This window comes from Caretta caretta, chromosome 11 (assembly GCF_965140235.1).
Source record: "Caretta caretta isolate rCarCar2 chromosome 11, rCarCar1.hap1, whole genome shotgun sequence".
NCBI classification, from domain to species: Eukaryota; Metazoa; Chordata; order Testudines; family Cheloniidae; genus Caretta; species Caretta caretta.
Genome location: NC_134216.1, coordinates 7,974,584 through 7,996,684, shown reverse-complemented (window position 1 = coordinate 7,996,684; position 22,101 = coordinate 7,974,584). Strand labels below are relative to the sequence as shown.

Here is a 22,101-nt window from a genome sequence, read left to right as displayed (position 1 = left end):
CTGGATTTGACTTGGACTGCACTGTTTACCTATCATCATTCAGCTCCTCAGTGGCCCTCTGTTGTGTGGTCTCACAGATATTGTGTAGTGCTCAGGAGGGACTTGACTGGGATCTGTGTCCACTTTGGGCAGGTTTCACAACACAGGATAAACAGTCACAGTAAGGACACAAGCCTGTTTTACCCCAGTTGCCCTCCCCTTGCATCTTAATGGTGCATTTGACTTTGCACTCCTGCTCAAAGTATCTAACTGAACTGAACTGCCTTTTACACCTCTGCACAATCACTGCTGTACAGTTTAGGGAGTGACACGGGCCATTTTCACACTGATTTTGCACTCTCTTTCACAGGCGCAGAGTTAACAGCAGTTGCACAGCACAGTGCTCACTTCCCCCTTGGATGAGGAGTGCATATTAGAGATGGGTGAACCATGTGGAGTCTAAGTTTTTGTGAGGCAGTTGGATTTTTTGGGTGGTGGGGGAGGGCGATTGCGAAACTAGTTCCAAAACCTTCAACCTGTTGGTACACATCTTCTCTAAGGCTGATTCAACACCACATACTTTCTAGCCACAGTGAATGCTGCTGTCTATCTTAAAGGGAGATTGTGGGTAGAAGCACTTACACCACACACACAAAGAATTTTTCACCCTATCCCTTTTTGTACAATCCCACTGACTTGTTCTGCATTCTCCTCACTCTCTACTTTGTTTAAACTTCCCAGGGCTGCCTGCTGGCTGCAGAGCTGCCTAGATTTCCTGTAGCACTATATGTAATGCTGCTCTCTTCCCTCCCCCTACACCAGGGGCTACAAGGAAGGGCTGCATAAGGCCGCTTATGTCAAGCATACAAAGCTCCTGAACCAAGGCGATCATCGAATCATAGAATATTAGGGTTGGAAGAGACCGGCTCAAAGCAGGACCAACACGCACGAAATCATCCCAGCCAGGGCTTTGTCAAGCCGGGCCTTAAAACCCATTAAGGATGCAGATTCCACCACCTCCTTAGGTAACCCATTCCAGTGCTTCACCACCCTCCTAGTGAAATAGTGTTTCCTAATATCCAACCTAGACCACCCCCACTGCAACTTGAGACCATTGCTCCTTGTCCTGTCATCTGCCACCACTGAGAACAGCCTAGCTCCAGCCTCTTTGGAACCCCCCTTCAGGTAGTTGAAGGCTGCTATTCACTCTTCCCTGAAGGGAGTTGGGGAAGGAGGGTTGGAAAGGGGGAGGGACATGAATTGAATGGCTTAACTCTTCAAAATAATCTCCAGGATCCATCTGTCAGAGGTGATATTCTAACTTTTGTGAAAGGTGGTCTGTTGACTGCTGAAGGGACATGACAGGTGTGTAGATGGCAGCTGATGTTGCAAGGTGTAATTGTTCAGGCCCTCGATCAACCTGTCAAGAGTGCTTAGAAGAGGCAGTCTGATAGGTTGTGGATTCAGGTGTGCTCGTAAGAGCACTGAGATGGTGGGTATTGAGGAGGTTGTGACCTGCGGTGTGGCTGAGAGGTATATCTTAGCTTCTGTCCCGCAGTGTAGATTCCTAGGCTGTGATCCTCTCAGTTCTTTTACAGCCCTCCTCCCCCACACCTTGGGCTGCTGGGCAGTGGGAGAGTTTGAACAGGGGGCAGAATTGTCCCTAAACTTTGTAAAACACAACTGGTGAGTGGCTTTGAAGTTAGGCAGAATCCATCCATCTATAATTCAAATATTGACTTTAGGACATGGTAGTTTCCCCATATTCTGGGATTAGTGTTACCATATTTGAACTTTCAAAAAAAAAAAAAAAAAAAAAAAAGAGGACACTCCACAAGGGGGAGGGAGGTAGCCCCACCCCCTAGCCACTCCCTCCCCCCTGACTGCCCCCTACAGAATCCCCAACCCATCCAACCCCCCCTGCTCCTTGTTCCCTGATTGCCCCCTCCCAGGACCCCTACCCCTAACTGCCCCCTGGGACCCCACCCCCTATCTAAGCCTCCCTTCTTCTTGTCCCCAACTGCCCCCTCTTAAGAACCTCCCACCCTAACTCTCCCCCTAGGACCCCACCCCCTACCTGTCCCCTGACTGCCCTGACCCCTATCCACACCCCCGCTACCTGACAGATCCCCGGGACTCCCATGCCTATCCAACTGCTCCCTGTCCCCTGACTGCCCCCCCCCAGAACCCCTGACCCATGTAACCCCCCTGCTCCCTGACTGCCCCGACCCCTCTCCACACCCCTGCCACCTGAGAGCCCCCGCCCCCCCCCCGGAACACCCAACCCATCCAACCCTCCTGTTCCCTGTCCCCTGACTGCCCCCCGGGATCCCATGCCCCTTCTCCAGCTCCCCGGCCCCCTTACCGTGCTGCTTAAAGCAACGTGTCTGGCTCCGCGCAGAGCCGCTGCCAGACATGCTGCTGTGCCCCCCCAGAGCACTGAGGCTGCGGGGGGGGGGGGGTGTAGGGGAGGGGCTCTGGCTGCTGGAGGTCCCCGATGCGAGCGGCTCAGTCTGGCCCGGCTGCCCTGTCAGCTGTGTCACGCTCTGCATTGGGAGGGAAATCCCAGACCTTTTCAGACGATAGAAGTACAAGATTAATACACTTTAGAAATATTCGTGATAGGTCTGATTTGTAGGGGCTACAGTTTTAGTAAAGAGATACACTATGAAAAAAAGAAAAAAACCCCAAGAGTAGAAATCCTAAGTCACCACCGCTCCTCTTAAATCCATACTGTGTGCTTCAAGCAGAGTTGTTCAAATCATTTGCCACATCTCACTGCTTTTGATATGGATCTGTTAACACTTTCATTATAATCTGTGGTTTGGCAGATATTATGGTTTTGACAGTCAGCGAGTGAGTTTAGACCGTTCCAATCCATGAATTACTTTGCACATAAATTATTCGTAATGCAATAAAGTCTCTTGTGCTCACCTAAAGCACTGACATTCCAGATTCCACCCAGAACATGTGGGAGTCTAGAAACAGCAGCACAGCTCCAAATGGCATCACTTACATAATCACTTCACAGAGATTTTCTTAAAGCTGTAAGCAAAAAAATAAATCAATCTCATCTGAAGAACCCCTCCGTTCTCACAGCCATGGAGCATCCTTCACACTGAACAATCCAATTCTTCTGCTTTTGCCCCCTGAATCCAAGTTGTGGTTGTCCAATTAGCTTAATACACTACAAAAATAACTTCTCCAGCATCATATACTTGTCTCAGAGGCGCTCAGCCCACCCCAGATGCTGCACATCAGAGAGGAAGCCGCAAGTTTAATCATCTGATGAGGTTCAACAAGGACAAGTGCAGAATCCTGCACTTAGGAAGGAAGAATCCCATGCACCGCTACAGGCTGGGGACCGACTGGCCAAGCAGCGGTTCTGCAGAAAAGGACCTGGGGATTACAGTGGACAACAAGCTGGATATGAGTCAGCAGTGTGCCCTTGTTGCCAAGAAGGCCAAGGGCATATTGGGCTGTATTAGTAGGAGCATTGCCACCAGGTCGAGGGAAGTGATTATTCCCCTCTATTCGGCACTGGTGAGGCCACACCTGGAGTATTGTGTCAAGTTTTGGTCCCCCCACTACAGAAGGGATGTGGACAAATGGGACAGAGTCCAGCAGAGGGAAACAAAAATGATTAGGGGGCTGGGGCACATGACTTATGAGGAGAGGCTGAGGGACCTGGGGTTATTTAGTCTGCAGAAGAGAAGAGTGAGGGGGGATTTGATTGAAGCCTTCAACTACCTGAAGGGGGGTTCCAAAGAGGATGGAGCTAGGCTGTTCTCAGTGGTGGCAGATGACAGGACAAGGAGCAATGGTCTCAACTTACAGTGGGGGAAGTCTAGGTTGGATATTAGGAAACACTATTTCACTAGGAGGGTGGTGAAGCACTGGAATGGGTTACCTAGGGAGGAGGTGGAATCTCCTTCCTTAGAGGTTTTTAAGGCACAGCTTGACAAAACCTTGCTGGGATGATTCAGTGGGTGTTGGTCCTGCTTTGAGCAGGGGGTTGGACTAGATGACCTCCTGAGGTCTCCTCCAACCCTAATATTCTATGATCAGGTTGGCATAAGTAGATTTCACAAACACACAAGTTCAGTTTCTGGAAGGCTGACCCCATTTTTCCTTCCTTCTAGCGTCGCAACATAGTTAACTGCATGTAACCATGGAAGCAGCTCTCTCATGCAAGATCTGAAAAACCCAAAGTCCTGACTACTTTGCATGGACAGTAAAGATGCCGTTTGACATAGGAGAGAAAAAAAAAAAAGGACTTTATTAGCTGAGACAGAGACCTTTCTAGAAAGGTCAGAAGATTAGTAGTTACAGCACCGATATAAGCACTGTTTAAAAGGACACAGTCATCCTGATTTGGCCCTCACCATTTACTTGCCTTAGAAGGCAGTGGCATCATTGGAGGATTCTATACATAGTTTATTATCCATATAGACAACTAACAGCCATGCTGCATGGGATTCACCTTCATTTAACCAAAGGTATGAGACACTTCCTAAGCAACTGGCAGCATCACTTTGATCAATGCATCAACTGAAAAGTAGAACTGGACACAACAAAAATAGGAATTCTGCATTAAAAAAATCCCATTGGCTCCCTCCTGACATTCACAAAAAGAAAAGGAGGACTTGTGGCACCTTAGAGACTAACAAATTTATTTGAGCATAAGCTTTTGTGAGCTACAACTCACTTCATCGGATGACATTCAGTGATCTTATCCAAGGAGTCAAAGGTGGATGGATATCCCAGAATACTAAAGTCTTTCAAATGCACCCAGATCCTTGCCTTCTGCTGAGGCATCATTCTTAAGAACATAAGAATGGCCACACGGAGTCAGATCAAAAGTCCATATAGCTCAGTATCCGGTCTTTCGACAGTGGCCAATGCCAGGTGCCCCAGAGGGAATGAACAGAACAGGTAATCATCAAGTGATCCACCCCCTGTGTCCAATTCGCAGCTTCTGGCAAACAGAGGCTAGGGACACCATCACTGCCCATCCTGGCTAATAAGTTCATGGAGGATAGGTCCATCGATGGCTATCTAGTTCTTTTTTGAACCCTGTTATAGTCTTGGCCTTCACAACGTCTTCTGGCAAGGAGTTCCACAGACTGACTGCATTGTGTGAAAAAAAAATACTTCCTTTTGTTTGTTTTAAACTTGCTTCCTAACAGTTTCATCTGGTGACCCCTGGTTCTCGTGTTATGAATACTTGCTGAACAAGCTGGTATTCCTCTTCTAAATAAGCTTCATTGCTTTGCGTCTCATGAGTTTTAAGTAATTGTGGTAAACTCAGTGGAATGTTTCACCGAACCATATTTAGACTTTGTCTTCACACGCATTTATTTTTTATGTAGTTTTTCCATAGGATAACACACACATTAGCTATCCCACTGTCAAATCCTACTGGAGAAAAAGCATCTGCAGTTTTGTTATGGGGAAGGACAACCATGTGCCAGTGTATTATGTGTCCTAGCTATCCCCTGCCCAAAAAGTAAAAGTCCCTTGTCTCCACTAGGATTTTACAGTGGGATTGCTAATATGGTACTCTCTCACTGGGAAAGAAAAATCAAACACTTTTTTGCAATGAAGTGTCTTGGCTTCCATCATTTGGCCTGAGGTGTTTCTCCAGGTAAGGATCTTACTTGTGCTTTGTATTCTTTCTGAGCTAAATCCTGAAGTCAACAAGAGTTTTGACATTGAATTCAATGGAACTCTGAATTCTCTCTCACACAAGGAATCCCACTCCACCCACAGACTGCATGTGTGTGTGCGCTTTGACAAGGTCTCAAGGACACAGCCAAGATCTGCCTCAGTCTAGATCTTATCAGTCGAAAGAACTATCAACAGTGCTATATTTTACCTTGACCATGTGAGCGGTAATACAACATAAGCTGGTTGACAACGTCTTGACAAGTTTCTGGATATACAATTCTCTATGAAAAAGGACAGAAGCATAATAGAAATGGTACAGATTCCAGCTGCCTTTTTTTTTTTTGGTTTATAAATCAGGGCTGCTAAGGGACAGGATTATTTCCTGCCACAGCATGTTTCAGTTTAGCCACTGAACCCTCAACATTTTTGGGTCCATGTCCTTTTGCCTCATGTAAGTAATGCCTGAATTCAGTATACACCCAGTCTTAAGGAAGGGGGAAATGACAGTTCAGTCAGTCAGTTCTGCCCACTGTGCCAATTTCCTCATATTTAAAACTAAAACCAAAAACAAAAATTTTTTTAGTGTATTGGCTTCTAAACAGTGTTTAGTGCACTGTAACCCTGGGATAATTTGCTGTAGTTCATAATCATCTCATTAGCCAGCTTCCCGTAGTCTCAGTCACAGCTATCAGAAAGTCTTTTTTTAATTGTATCAAAAGGTGACTTTCACATCAGATGTGTTATAAACGTATGTGCGCTCTGGTCATAGATTGAGGCACAAGTCAGCCTCTCTGTGCCTCAGTTTCCCCATTTGTAAACTGAGGATAATGATCCTGACATCCTTCATAAAATGCTTTGAGACCTACTGATGAGAAGCAATATTATAGTCACATTTCATAGCCCCAACCCTCAAGCAACTCCAGCGGCTCCCCATTCATTTCAAGATCCTGGTCAACATTAGCAATTTTTTTTTGGAAATTTGATTGTTTCATATTAATTGCATATGTACAACCCCCTCCCTCCAACCCTTGGGTTCTAAAAGCCCTTTCCAAGATTGCTTACTCTGACTACCTCATCTTTTCTCCACTCCCCACTGTTCACCTGGGCTCTTCATCTGTCTTTGTAAGTCTCCCCAACCTCATGTCATCTGGCACAGTCATGCTTCATCTCTCTGCCTCATAGATTTTAAAGGCCAGAAGGGACATGGTCATCTTGTCTGACCTCCTGCATGACACATGCCAGAGAATTCCACCCAGTGACTTCTGCAGTGGGAGGAATTATTCTTCCCAAGTCAATTTATTTGAGCATGAGCTTTCGTGAGCTACAGCTCACTTCATCAGATGCATACCGTGGAAACTGCAGCAGACTTTATATATACACAGAGAATATGAAACAATACCTCCTCCCACCCCACTGTCCTGCTGGTAATAGCTTATCTAAAGTGATCATCAGGTGGGCCATTTCCAGCACAAATCCAGGTTTTCTCACCCTCCACCCCCCCACACAAATTCACTCTCCTGCTGGTGCTAGCCCATCCAAAGTGACAACTCTTTACATAATCAAGTCGGGCTATTTCCTGCACAAATCCAGGTTCTCTCACATCCCCCCCACCCCCATACACACACAAACTCACTCTCCTGCTGGTAATAGCTCATCTAAACTGACCACTCTCCAAGTTTAAATAAATAAATTGGTTAGTCTCTAAGGTGCCACAAGTACTCCTTTTCTTTTTGCGAATACAGACTAACACGGCTGTTACTCTGAAATCTTCCCAAGTCGTAAGGGAACAGACCCTTCATCCAGTCTAAATCCAAAACATTTTCTCCTTTGCTTTTACATCCTAATGTTTCTCTCCCTTTGTTATTTGCCTCCAAGTCTGAAGAGCATATTGGGATACAGACACCCTACAAAATCAGTCTGCTTTGCTTTTCTCATCCAGGGTATGCCTACACAGCAGCTGGGAGGTGGAATTCCCAGCTCAGACACACACACACGCGCTAGCTTTGTTCATGCTAGTGCACTAAAAATAGCAATGTAGCTGCAGTGGCCCCGGCTAGCTGCCTGAGTGTGTATCTAGGACGGGGTGGCCAACCTGAGGCTCCGGAGCCACGTGCGGCTCTTCAGAAGTTAATATGCGGCTCCTTGGATAGGCACCGACTCCGGGGCTGAAGCTACAGGCACCAACTTTCCAATGTGCCAGGGGGTGCTCACTACTCAACCCCTGGCTCTGCCACAGGCCCTGCCCCCACTCCACCCCTTCCCGCCCCCTCCCCTGAGCCTGCCATGCCCTCACTCCTCCCCCTCCCTCCCAGAGCCTCCTGTATGCCACAAAAGAGCTGATCGGGAGGTGTGGGGGGGAGAGGGGAGGGCGGCTCTGATCGGTGGGGCTGCCAGTGGGTGGGAGGCGCTGGGAGTGGCGGGGGCGAGCTGATGGGGGCCTGCTGACATATTACTGTGGCTCTTTGGAAATGTCCATTGGTAAATTCTGGCTCCTTCTCAGGCTCAGGTTGGCCACCCCGATCTATACTGGGGCAGCTAGCCTGAGACACCTTGTCTGCCACCGTGGCCATGCTGCTATTTTTAGTGTGCTAGCTTGGGGGTACGTCTACCTGAGCTGGCAATTACCCCCTTCCCCTCACAACCTGCTACAAAGCCATAACCTCAAGAGCAGACTTTGTCTTGGGGGTCTAAATTATCTTAAGTTTGAAATCACCTCATGTTATTTTACTTCCACCATTTTTAAAAGATAGGGAAAATGGGCTGGCAGGTACATTAATGAAGGAGAGACTAGGCAGAAACTGCTCTGCTATTTAATCATTCAAATCCCCAACACTTAAACAGTTTTGCAAGACTGCAAAAAGAATAAGCAGCTACACAGTCTCATAGACTTAAGGCCAGAAGGGATCATCACGATCATCTAGTCTGACCTCCCACACATTGCAGGCCACAGAATCTCCCCTGTCCTGGGGTCTCAGAGACTGGGCTCCAGCCAGAGCCTGAACATCGACATTGCTAATTTATAGCCCTGCAGCCCAAGCCAGCTGACCCAGCCTTGGAGATTGGGTGCCACAGGTTTTTTAATCGTCGTGTAGACAGACACACTCTTAGCTTCTCTGTCTCAGTTCCCTAGCTATAAAAATTAGGATAGTAGCACTTCCCTATTTCACAGGGGTGTTGAGGGTATAAATCCATTAAAGATTGTGAAGTGCTCAGCTGTTATGGCAACGGAGGCCAAGTACCTGAGGTCAGTATTAAAGAAATCAAACATTGTAAGAAAATTGAAGTCTTACCTATGCAAACGTGATTACTGAAGCATTTGGGACTGTTGCAAGTATATTTATTTCCACTGATAACTGCGTTTGGACTAAGAAAAGGAGGACTTGTGGCACCTTAGAGACTAACCAATTTATTTGAGCATGACCTTTTGTGAGCTACAGCTCACTTCATTGGAGTGAGCTGTAGCTCACGAAAGCTCATGCTCAAATAAATTGGTTAGTCTCTAAGGTGCCACAAGTCCTCCTTTTCTTTTTGCGAATACAGACTAACACGGCTGTTACTCTGAAACCTGCGTTTGGACTGATGATTTGAGAATTAAATACTACTAAAACAGATCTATTTTCAAACTATGGGAAGCCACAACACCGGTTTTCTTTGGAGAAACATTTCTTTTAGTTCTGCCTGCGATGCTGGCCGAGATATTAATCATCATGATAATTGTCTTTTCTAAGTAGCTTACGAATGTTTCCATACATCTTCCAGTCGGGGTTATGGACAATTAACAATGAACCAGTTCCACTGCAGCTGTTTCAGCGAGTTAAAGAATGGGCATGGCCTGCTTCTCAGACCTGTCTAGCAAGATTATCTATGGTAGTCGTGTTTTTTAAAAGTCTGCTATTTTCAACCCTTTCAGCCAGTATCTGGAAAGAGAGGCACCCAGGTTTATCTTAGAATAGAAAATTTAAAGAAACTAAGTCATAATAACCTTCTGGTAAACGTTTTCAGAAGTACATAAGGCCCAGCTCCTCAAAAGGACTTAAGTCAATGGGAAATTGAAATCAGTGCATCACTCACCACCAACAGGAGTTAGGCACCTAAATACCTTTGAGGATCTGCGTCCAAGTGACTTTGAAGCCTGATTCCCCATTTCAAAATGGACTTAGGGTTTTAGGGCTCAAATCCCAAAGAAACAGGCATATGTTTTTTGAACATGTTATCTTTTATAATAATCAATCAAGGGTTTTTTTTTTTTTTTTTTAAATTAAGAGATAGTCTATGATAATGCAAATAACAAACGACAAGCAGCTGATAAATGAGTTTTTAACTAAGGAACCTAGTCTCTTCTTACTTCCATTGGAGTAAATCAGGAGTTCTACTACTGAAGTTTGTTACATCAGTGTAACTCTGAGATTAGAATTGGACCCAAGAAATATAAAAGGTAGTTGGACCCATACAACAGGAGCTGAATTTGATTTCCCCCTCATTCAGTGTAAATTAGTGCAACCCCTTTTACTTCAATGGAATTATACCAGTTTACACCAGCTGAGGATCTGGTCTATCATGCTTTTTCAGAGAGATTCCAATTGCCAGTTAATCTGATAAAGAGACAGAGGATCCATAAACACCTCAGCCGTGCTCTTGTCTAGTCTCAGAGACTAAGCAGAGTCTCTGAGACTAGACAAGAGCACGGCTGAGGTGTTTATGGATCCTCTGTCTCTTTATCAGATTAACTGGCAATTGGAATCCCTCTGAAAAAGCATGATGGACCAGATCATTTGGCAAGGAGAACCTCAGTTTACATTTGGCTGATGCAGGAAGAGCTATCGGTGATCCAGCAGGAGACATTTTTCTATGGTTGTGAAAATCCTGGGTCCCCTCCATCCCAGGGATAAAAACCCCCAACCAATGAGTTTTTCAGGTTCCCATCTCCTTGTTAACCTGAAGTACCAACATGAACATATTTGGAAGTGAGCAGCTGCATTACAGACTCTTCGTGTGCAGAGTCTGTAGCAATAAAAAGGCTTGTGTGATGAAAAATCATATTCATTGTATTAAGTTACACCTCAACCATTTGGAAAGAATTTAAAACAGACCTTTCAGGGTTTCGATGGTCACCAGCATTCTTATTTACAGAGCAAAAGCTGAACTTGCAGGCCAGTTCGAGTCAGACCATTTGTATCCCCAAAACCAGAGCTGTGGCTTGGAGCTGGAGTGAGCAGGCTACACAGGGCATTGCATTACCTGGGAAGCCAGCACAGTGCAGAGCTACATCACAGGGAGCTACTCAGAAAACTTCCATTCGAAGTCAATGAGCTAAGCTCTGTGGTTTGTAATTAAGCAGTGGAGACAATGGCAAATGGAAATTAAGGATGGCAGATTTTGGCCACAAGTTACCAAGGGACTAGTTTTCAGAAGCGTGGAGCAGCCACATTACAAGGGGAATTCTCTCCTAGCCGTTTCTGTCTGGTGCAAAGTGGGCATAGCCTGGAGAAACCAGCCCCAAGAGTTTTGCTGCAGCAGCTGCAGAGAGTGGAGGCTGAACGCCATCTTGAAGGAAATGCTATAGTAAAAAGCTATCCCATGATTGATCTACTGTGGGTACCTACATGGCCCCATTTACTGTAGTATCCAAGCACCTCGCAATCTAATGTATTTATCTTCACAACACCCTGTGAGGTAGGAAGTGCTGTTATTCCCATTATACAGATGGAGCAATGAGGCATAGCGAGGCTAAAGCCCAGATTTTTAAAAGGTATTTAGGTGTTGCTCCATTCAGCGTTGCAATGCCTAACTGATTTTGAGCCTACGTTTCCTGTTCAAGAATGATTTCGATTGTCAAGTGTCTAAACCTCTTTTGAAAATGAGAGTTGGGTGTTGCCATACTGAGGGCAGCAATGCTTAAGTACCTTTAAAAATCTGGACCTAAGTAAGTTGTCCCAGGTCACCCAGGAAGTCTGTGATGGAGTAGGGATTTGAGCACATGTCTCTCACCTACCAGGCTAGTTCCCTAACCGCTGGGCTAGCTTTCCTCAAATGAAACTGCTGCCAGCTCAATACAGGTGAATGGCTCGCCATCACTTACTGAAAATATAAATTACACACACACGGCCAATGTGAAACCGGATTACCCATAAAAAGACAGTAAACTATTTAAAAAAATAATAATCAATCTTTCCCCCAGCTGTCTCAATACTTATCTCACTGGATCTCATCATTCTATCATAGTTATTTCATCACCACCTGGCAGCGGACATCTAGTCAGTCGTATCCCCATGCAGATTTTCCCTCCGCATCACTCCCTCACCAATATTTGCCCACACGTAGTGACCACTTCATTTGATTCTAAAACAGCTAATCAGAGAGCCATAAATCTTAAAACCAAACAGGAATTATTTGGGGGCAGTTCTCTGGCCTGTGTTATGCAGGAATCGGACTAAATGATCACAACGGTCCTTTCTGGCCTTGATATCTACCAATCTATTGCTCCCTTCTGTTTGGAAAGATCTGTACGGCCAAGCTTGTTGTAAAAGCTGCTGAAGCCAATGGAGTTACTCTGGATTTACATTGACGTACCCAAGCAGAATCGACCCACTGAGATGCTGGCTGCTTCTTTCTCAATCTTGGATTTTCCCCTTAGCTGTGTTTTTCCTTTAGCAAGTCTGTAGGGGGGATATTTGAGGATGGCAGCACGGTTGTGTTGTCTCCTCCCAAGGATCTTCTCTGTTCTCAACTGCAGTAGCAGCAAGACGTGCCATCGCCCCTAAGCCGAGTAGCGTACGTTTCTCCCATCTGCCGATTTCATGCCAGTTCTGTTTTCAGTTAGTCTGAATTCTCCAGATCTAATCATAGCACTGTTGCTCTTGGGAAGGTCACATTACTTTTTGGCCTTAGTTCCCTCATTGTGAATTGGGGGGATAATGTACAGAAAAACCCTGATGACGTGAACTAGTCTGAAGGGAATCATGGAATCGTAGGACTGGAAGGTACCTTGAGAGGTCATCTAGTCCAGTCCCCTGCACTCATGGCAAGACTAAGTTTTATCAAGACCATCCCTGACAGGGGTTTGTCTAAACTGCTCTTAAAAATCTCCAGCGACGGAGATTCCACAACCTCCCTGGGCAATATATTCCACTGCTTAACCACCCTGACAGGAAGTTTCTGGCTCTACATTTCATTAACTTCTCAGTGCCTTGGACACCGAGAACAACAACTTGGATTTCTAAAAGGCCACTTTCAAGGTTTGTTTCCATAACTTTTAAGATCATTTCTCTTTCTCAGCCCTGTTGATAATATCCTCCTGGAGACCTGAATTCCTTATCAGAGTCTCTTTCCCACTGCCCCCTATACACTTTGTCATTACAGAGTGGCTTCTGAAGACACTCGTCTCATGTCACGGTTACTGTGGCCTCATTAATATTATTTGTATTACAGTTGTGTCAAGAGGCCCCACTGTATTAGGGGCTGCATGTATACATAGGAAAAGATAATCCCTTCCTCCCTGCAATCGAAATAGACAAGACAGAGAAAGGTGTACCATGCAAGCAGAAGCTGGGGAAATAAGGCACAGAGAAAACAAATGAGTTAGCCAAGGTCACAGTGAAAGTCTGTGGCAGAGGAAGGAAGTGGCCCCATGTCTCCTGAGCCATAATTCAGTGCTTTAATCACAAACACAGCCTTCCTCCCGAGACCCACCCTTCTTTCCTGAGGATGCCAGAGTTCTTGGGTGCAAGAAAGCAGGCTAGATTGGAGAGAAGGTCCAACTGTTGGAGAGTTTCTCCTTGTTTCCCAATGGCAGGAACCAGTGGAGTGAACCTCACACAAGCGGGCCAGACCCATTAGATAAAATCCACGGAACATCACATCCTGAGGAAAGATGGGCAGTTTTAGGAGGACGGCTGGGCCTGTGGTTAAAGCACTGAATTATGACTCAGGAGACTTGGTTTCACTTCCTGCCTTATTTAGCAAGAAATTCATCCCTATGCACTGAGCCAGTGCAAAGGCACTATTTTGAGAGTTTGGATGATGCCTCGGACTGTGTGTTGACCCCCACCACAGGGATGCAGGAAAATAAAAGCAAAGGAAAGAAAAAGAAAAGAAAAAGGACAGACACAGCAAACACCACAAGTTCCCTCACAATGACCTCCAAATGGACCGTGCAAATGGAATTATCAGCAGAGCAGAGCATAAGCCCTGCTAGGCATGACAAGGACTCCTCAGATCACCCCAGAATACTCTGTGGTTTGAAATAGATGTGAAAGCTATCCCTGGTATATAAAATCATCTCTGTATTTTGTGCCAGAAAGTGCAAGGGAATCTAGGGCAAGATGCCAGTTATGATGATTCATTACACTAATTTGCACTACATTCATTTGGACTTACATTAGTTGCTTCAGCACCAGTGCAGATATGGGGCAGCAGTCCTGCCAGTTTGGAAGAATAAAACATCTTCTCCTTCAGGTTTTATTTTAAAAAAACCTTTCATCTCTCTCTCTCCCCCCCAGCTCTCTCCACCCCCAAAATGTCAACGTATCTTTTTCAGTGCCAAGAGGAAAAAATATCTTTTGGTTGCACTGCCAGATGATCCAGTTTTTCTCCCCGCTTTTGCTAGGTTCAGTCCCTGTTTAAAAAAAAATCTTAGAAAAAGGAAAGCTTTGTTTTTTTTCAATTACTTCTGTCAAAATCTTGAGCTTGTGAAAACCCCCACCAAATGCTCCAATAAATACAAACTGCCTGTCACACCATTCCAGAGAAGTGGGCACTGTTGACTTCAGTGCAGTCATGCCAGAGATGAATTTAGCCCACTTTGCATTGTCAGGCTACACATGGTATTTTGTGGGATTCACTGGAGCAAAGGAAGAAGAAATTCAAACAATTAAAGGAAGAGTTATGAATAATAGCTGGTGCTGAACAAGCCTCTGTCTCCCATTTTTGAACCGTTATTTAGATGGACACTGTCAGCGTCAGGTTTTGGGGACTGAGTAATGGAGAAAGAAATCCAGCTTTTTGTAAAAAGAAAAGGAGTACTTGTGGCACCTTAGAGACTAACCAATTTATTTGAGCATGAGCTTTCGTGAGCTACAGCTCACTTCATCGGATGCATACCGTGGAAACTGCAGCAGACTTTATATATACACAGAGAATGTGAAACAATACCTCCTCCCACCCCACTGTCCTGCTGGTAATAGCTTATCTAAAGTGATCATCAGGTGGGCCATTTCCAGCACAAATCCAGGTTTTCTCACCCTCCACCCCCCCACACAAATTCACTCTCCAGCTTTTTGTAGAGACCATTAAACAGCATGGGTTAGATTAAATATTTTTATTTGTTAATTTTTTATTTTCTCTGCAAAGGGTCTTTTCATCCAAGGAGTCTTTCCATCAAGGGACAAATTGATTGAGGCCTGATTTTGCAATGGTGTCTCCTGTGCTAAATGGGATTCAGGTGCAAGGCAACACAGAGGGGGAGAGTGCTTCCAAATGCAAAAAATGTAAAAAAAAATAAATAGAGAAAAAACTGATTATTGCAATCCCAGGCCCCAGTCCTGCAATCAGATTGGTGTGGACAGCTCCTTGCTCCTATGCAGGGTCCCACGGACTTCAGTGGCGCACTCTGCAAATACAAACATTTGGCTGCACAGATCTGACCACAAGATTGGTGCATGAGTTGTTACTTGCAGCTATTTTATCAACAATATTTTCCAGATCAGACAAATATGATTTTCCAGTTGATGGTGCCCCTTAAAAGTTGCAATAAGCTTGGTATTAAAACTGTAACCTTAAATGAGACCCAGTATAGCAAATGGCCAAGATACTCAATGTTAGGTAACCAAAGTTGAAAATTTTGGCCAACTGACTTTACACAGAGCAATGCTCCAGGGTTAATGTTATTTATTGCGGTACTTCCTTGAAGCCTCAGCCAGGGTCTCATTGTGCTACAGACTGTACACACAAAAGCTTACAGTCTAAAGTTTCCATCTTTCACCCTGGAAAGGTTAGAAATTGATACGTAACATGATTAGAGTAACACTGTCTGTTAATAAATCAGACTTATTCTGCTGCACAGCATGACCTGGTGATTAGAGCACAGGATGGGGAGTCAGCCATCCTGGGTTCTAATTCCAGCACGAACCTTTCCTGCCTCATCTGGAGATGGCCAGTTAACTTCTCTGTGCCTCAGTTTCTCAGTCTGTAAAATGGGGATTTACTACTTTTGCAAAGTAGAGCTCTTGATGGAAAGTAGTACAAAGCATCATTACTAATTCACATCACCAGTGGTCACAGATACAAATTGAAGTAGTTGGGGAGTTTTCAGCTTCATCACAAGTTTCTAGTACTTTGTCTCAAGGCAAATAAAGAGGTAAAGCTAATTAGTTGTCTTATTAAAATATATTTGGGATTGTCTTAGAGGTAATGGAAACATTTTGTTATCAAAGACAGAAGCTTCTGTATCTACAGATCCCATTTAGAAGTCTGGCAAACTACTCTGGGCTCTAGAACCAAAGTACAAAATGAAAGGCCCCACTTCCCAGACAGCTCTCAAATATATGCAGTAGTCCAAAACCACCTTATGACAAGACAATGAAGTGGGGAATTTCAGAGATCTAGACATCTACATCCCATTAAAGGTAATGATCCATAGGCATCCACATCTCCTAGGCAGCTTTGAAAAATGTAAGCCTGAACTTACTGTGAGAGATAGACACTTAATAAAAGAAGGTATTTAATTTACACATTATCACTAAGAATCACCTGCTGCCCTGCCCCTCTAACCTTTAGATAATCAAACCCACTAGGCACATATCTTAAAAAAAAAAAAAAAAAAGGGTGATCATGTCAATGGAAAAAAGAAAGTAGCATATGTTCCATGGTGTTGGAACAATTTTTATAGTGGGGGTGCTGAGAGCCATTGAACCAAACGGTAAACCCTGTATCTGATGGAAACCACTTAAAGCCAGGGGGTGCTGCCACACCCCAGCAGCCCTAGTTCCAGCACCCCTGAAATGTTTTTGAGAAGGTGACCCTTGAAGCTGTTGCCTCCAAAATCGCAACTGTGGGTAAGTCATTTCTTTCTGACCCTGACCGTAGAAAAAGAGAAAGTGATATGGTCCAGGAATCTCTCTCCATGGAGCAGTCTATGAAACGTGGCTCATACCGAATCAAGGGGAAAGTGTCCACAGTGACCATGCCTTGCTAGGAGCAACAGAAAATAAAGCAGAGTGCCACCCGCTACCGCAAAGTTTGAGCTGGAAAGTACTGGGGGTTTTAGAAAGAAAACCATCTTTAGACAGCGAAGAAACATTTCACGTTTTGTCTCCCAACAGAGCTGTAATGCTTCACTGTCCTATCAAACCTCAGCTCACTTCTCTTTTTAAGAAGAAAGTGTTTTAACCGCCCTCCCCCCCCCCCCCCCCCACCAGAACTGGAAGGGGAACTTCAACTTTTGTTTGGGCTTCTGAACAGCAGATTTGTTCAGGACACGTTTCAAACCCAACCACGCGCCGGCCCTTCAGCCTCCATACAGGAACGGGTCACACGACCCTACCTGGGGAAGTGTTAAAAGACAGCGACGCGCGCCAGCCCCCTCCCCGCCTTCCCACCCGAGGGGAAGCGGCCGCTGTCAGTCCAGCCCGGCTGCCCAGCCCAGCCCCGCGTCCCCTGAAGCGCTTTACAGGGCTCGGACACACCCCTCGCTGCTCCCAGCTCTTTCCACTCACCAGGCAGCCCCCAGTCGTGCCCAGTCCCGGGGAAAGCGCCCTGGCCGGACCCAGCTGCTCCTTTCTCGCCTACCGTATCCCCATGCCTCTGGCAGACCCAGAGCAGCGATGATCATTAGTCCCCCGCCCGCCCCTTCGCTCCCGCGGCCCTTAAAGCGGCAGCCACCTCTCTGCGGGCGGCTTGACACCCCAAGCATTCTTTATATTGCAATATCTGCGGCTAAAAATAGAACGGCTCTGAAGGGGGAGGCGGGGCGGGTTAGTTTCTAGTTAGGCGGGCAAAATACCAGCTGTTTGGGGTCTCTCGGATACAGGCTGGGTGCGTCAGAACCGCCAACCCTTCCCCACCGGGGCCGGTCTAGTCCCGAGGGGCAAAGCTGCTCTTTAGATCTGGATCAGAAAAAGCAGCGAACCCTGCCTTTGACAAATGGACTAGTCCGCCTAGTGCGCTCCAATGAGTTGGCTTTAAGGTGGACTGGGGGGGAATTTGGCAGGGGGACCTTAAGGCGTTTCTGGAGCGTGAGACCATTTCATTCGTCTCCCAGACTCCAGGCAGAGCGATTTACACACGGGCTTGTCCACTGGTTTTGTCACAGAAAGGAAGCGAATGGATTTTGTGAGCCCTCAGACTTTTCTACCTCCTCCAGCACAACAGAAATGATTATTTATTGAGCACCGTCTGAAACACCACTCTGAGTGCGCAGCAGGTGCTGTGCAATTCCAGGATGGAACAGCGGCTGGTTCATCAGAGCAAGATCTTGGAGAGTTAAATTTTTTTTTTAAACTTACCAAGTTGATCACGAACACTGAAGTTTTATTTAATACAGCAGGGCCCCTCCTGACAGGAGTGGCAGGGATATTAACCCCGACCCACCTATTCGTCTGGGGCTGAGAAATCAAATCAACCGGTTGTGTCACATCCTCATTATACCCATAGTGCTGAATCCTTCCAACCTCAGCCAACTACTGCATTCCTGGGAAGTGGAGATCCGGGTCCTGTAAACCCCATCACACCCAAGTAGTCCTTTTCACTTGCCGGGTCCTATTAAAGATGCTGAGACTTTTTGCATCAGTGAAGATGACTTGTGTTAATAAGGGTTTGCAGGATCAGGCGCTGATACTGCCCTTAATACTGTAGTATCTTGGGCCACAAATCAGCAAGATACTTAACCATGCACCTAACTTTAAGCAGCTGAGTAGTGTCCTTGACTTGAGGTTAGATACTTAAGTATCTTGCTGAGTCAGGGCCTGTCACTGAGTTACAAGGGTCTGGTCTATGCCCAGCCTTTAACCAGTCTCCTGGGAGTGACACCTTTAATATGACATGCCCCAAGGATCCACAGTTCCACAGGGGCAGACTCATGGCTCCCAAGACTCTGAGACTGGAGCTTTGGCACCAGCAAACCCTGTTTCTCTCCATGGCTCCTTGCAGCAAATCCAGCCAAGTCAGACTCCTGTGGGAGGCTGTTACTGTAGCCTTCGTCTCCCCCCTTCCTCCCCATCCTTCTCTCTCCCCGCCCCTGACCTCCTTTGTCTCCTGCTCAGTTCCCAAGTTCCATTTGCTGGGGTTTCCTGCCGGTAGATGTTGATGTGGATCCTCTGTTGATGAAGGGTTGGTTTCAGCCAGTTCTCTAACGGCCCTATTCCTTCCAAGCAGACAGCTAGGTGACATACAAGCTCATGCCTACTGGGAGGTTTTAGCAGGAGACTTAAAACTTTTTTACAATGCAAGCTGCAGAGGGAAATTGAGGCATGCATAGGATTTATAAAAATATTTCAGAAAATTCTCACTTTGTCACAGGGCTTATCTGCCGTATGTTTTATTAAGCAGATGTGTAATTCTTGGGTTCATACACAGAGTTACTTAGGAAAATGAATGCTCCCAACTTGCCCTCCCCACACAGATTACTTGTGTGTATAACCCTAGAGAACCTACCCAAGATGGGGTTTCATTGTGCTATGTCTGCACGTACACATAGCAGCAGATAGCCCCTGTCACAAAATGCTTACAATCTCGGCAGACAAAGAGTTGGAGAAATGAAGTATTATTATTCTCATTTTACAGATGGGGAAAGATACAGTGAGATTAATTGACTTATCCAAAGTCACAAAGGAAGTCTGAGACAGAGTGAGGAGATGAACCCAGCTCTCCAGAGTCCCAACTCGGTGCTTTAACCACAAATCTTGGACCCAGATCTGAGCCCTGATCCTGCAAATCACGTGCACACAAATATAGCCCATGCTGTCAATGGTACTAAGTGAAGATCTCAAAGCACACTGCAAACATCTAGTCCTACAAAGCCCCTGTGTGGTAAGGAAGTATTATTATCCCCAGTCAGATGGGGAAAGTATGGTACAGAGTGGGTAAGGCCGACATTTTCAAATTTGGATGCCTAAATCCAGGCACGCAAATACATGTTTAGGCCCCTAAAATGGTCTGATGGTCAGTTGCTGAGTACTCACTGCTCCCATTGACCTCAGACATCTCTTTGAAAACCAGGCCACTCTGATTTAGGCACATCCATAAAGATTTAGGTGCCTAACCTTAGGCCATCCAAGTATGAAAATGTTGGCTTAATTTGTCACGCAACAAAGTCAAGAGGAGAACTCACATTTCCTGACTCCTGGGCTTTAGCCGTGATTGTTCCAATCAGGATAGATGCCTCTCTTGATTTACATCACCCACACAAAATGAAAAATAAGTTTAAACAGGTAAAATGAGATGTGACAATCCAGCTTTCCTCTAAATTCTGGCTGCTATCTGGGGCAGCAGCATACTATTCCTGGGACATATTAGCAAAACAATGGGATGTAAATTTCTCCCAGGGTTGAGTCCCTACATAATGTGATGCCTATTTCAGCGCATTTCAGTATGTTGCAGAATCAGACTGTCACGCTCAAATAAAGCTGAAGACATTCTATTCAATTGAACCTACAAAGGGCACTTTATCAGTGAAGAGATCCCCACTGCTGGTCTTCTCTATAGCTAGGTTATGTAGTGGAACACTGAATAGAGCTAGTCAAAACTTATCAAAATTTGCAATTTTTGGATTAAATTTTCACAAAATGTTTTCTTTTTCCCAGCCTGCTCTAAAACTGGATTTTGGTTTCCTGGCAGAATTTGGATAAAAGCGGCTATAAACCCTCTGAATTGTCTAGGGGCAAGGCGAGGGGCTAGCAGATTTTGTTTACCAATGGCGTACATTATTTGTACAGCATATTATTCCACAATTAGGGCCATAGCTATCTGTGGCCACATATAGATGCAGTCAGAACAGTCACCAGCAAACTGCATATATGTAGTATCAGTAAATTGCTTGAAGTGTGAGCAGATGACTCAGGGCGGTTAGAAATGGCTCTCAGAATGCTCAACGGCTTGGTCACCAGTTCACACCTAGCCTAGACTGAGAGTGAACTAAAGTCACATTTAGTCAGTGGTCTATGTGAGTCGGTGGTCAAAGTCTAGCTCTTATGGAACTGGTGTCTGCATAACTGCCGGCAATCACAAGCAACCCTACACTCACAAAGTGGAGAGCATTTCATTAAGAAAACAGAATTCAGGTACTGAGGGACTGCATGAATCAAAGTTAAAAGAAAATCACTTTAAAACAAGTGAGACAAACCCTGACATCCTCACTCCTATGCAAACCTCCATTTGACCTCACTGATTAATCAAGCATGAGCCACGTTCCATTGACTTTGTTATGTTTGCTTTTGGTGGAAATATTTTCTAATTGTAGGTGAGATTCCTATTGCCTGAAGGGTGTTAGTTGCATGTTAAATTGGAATCATCTCTGCAGTGCGTGAACACATGTGTGTGGGCGGACACACACATTTGTGATTATCTCCAGAGTGTAATGCGGGGGGTATGTGGTGGAGCTAGGTGGGCTGCTTATATACAGTATGTGGTGTTCTCTTTCCATTAAGGAGGCAAGCAAAGGAGTGGATTCTGGCTGCAAATAGCCTTATGGAGGGATGCTCCCTAAAAGCATGGAACTGGCTCCCATGCCAGCCCCCCAGCATAGGTGTGTTCTAGGAGAGGGTGAGGGAGAGGCAGGGGTGGTGAGGGCATGTGGCTTTGCTACGCTACACCAATCTTTCACTGGCGTACAGTCCCGTGAGGCCATGCAGAAGCAGCGATCTGTAACTGACCCCCTGATGCTCCTATCCCTGCCCATACACACGCTGCCTTGTGCTGATGGGAGCTTTGCCACAGAGAGGAATCAAGCCCGCTATTACTTACATGTGTTCTATAACGAAGTCTGGAGAGTAGCACCAGGAAGCCAAGCCCAAAGACTGATCTGCTTTCCTTGCGTGACTGGTGTTTCGTAAATAACCTTTTTAAATGGAGAGGGAAAAAAAAAAAAGAGCGAGAGAGACAGAGTGAGCTAGAGACACTCAAATCAACCACACTTGGAGCTCCTGACTGCTTGGGATCTGAACCAAGCCAGTGCTGAAATTATAAATGTTACCACTGTGAAAATAGTTCAACTCTCAGCTAATAACGGTCCCTTGTTCATAGCCCCGAAAGACAATCATTGTTTAGATGGCATGGGAACTGTGCAGCCAGGCTATACAAATAACAGCTTAAACAGCCCACGACTTACCCTGATAAACTGGTGTTTAATGCCTGGCACTGAGTGCTAGTTAGTAATAGAGGACACCTAGTGGTATTGAGATGTAGCCGCATATGCTTATGGAAGTTTACTTGTGACTGCAAAAGAAATAGAACAGGTTTTGT

At 45.6% G+C, this 22,101-nt stretch overlaps 1 protein-coding gene across 1 annotated transcript in view; it reads right to left on the bottom strand.

Moving 5' to 3' along the window:
• The window catches only part of MRAS (muscle RAS oncogene homolog), a 61,812-nt gene extending 44,269 nt beyond the window's left edge, over positions 1–17,543 (bottom strand). The window contains exon 1 of the mRNA XM_048869770.2: positions 17,361–17,543. The gene's annotated coding sequence lies outside the window, so the exon portion shown is untranslated. The remainder of the gene's footprint in view (positions 1–17,360) is intronic.
• Between the last annotated feature and the right edge of the window lie 4,558 nt (positions 17,544–22,101).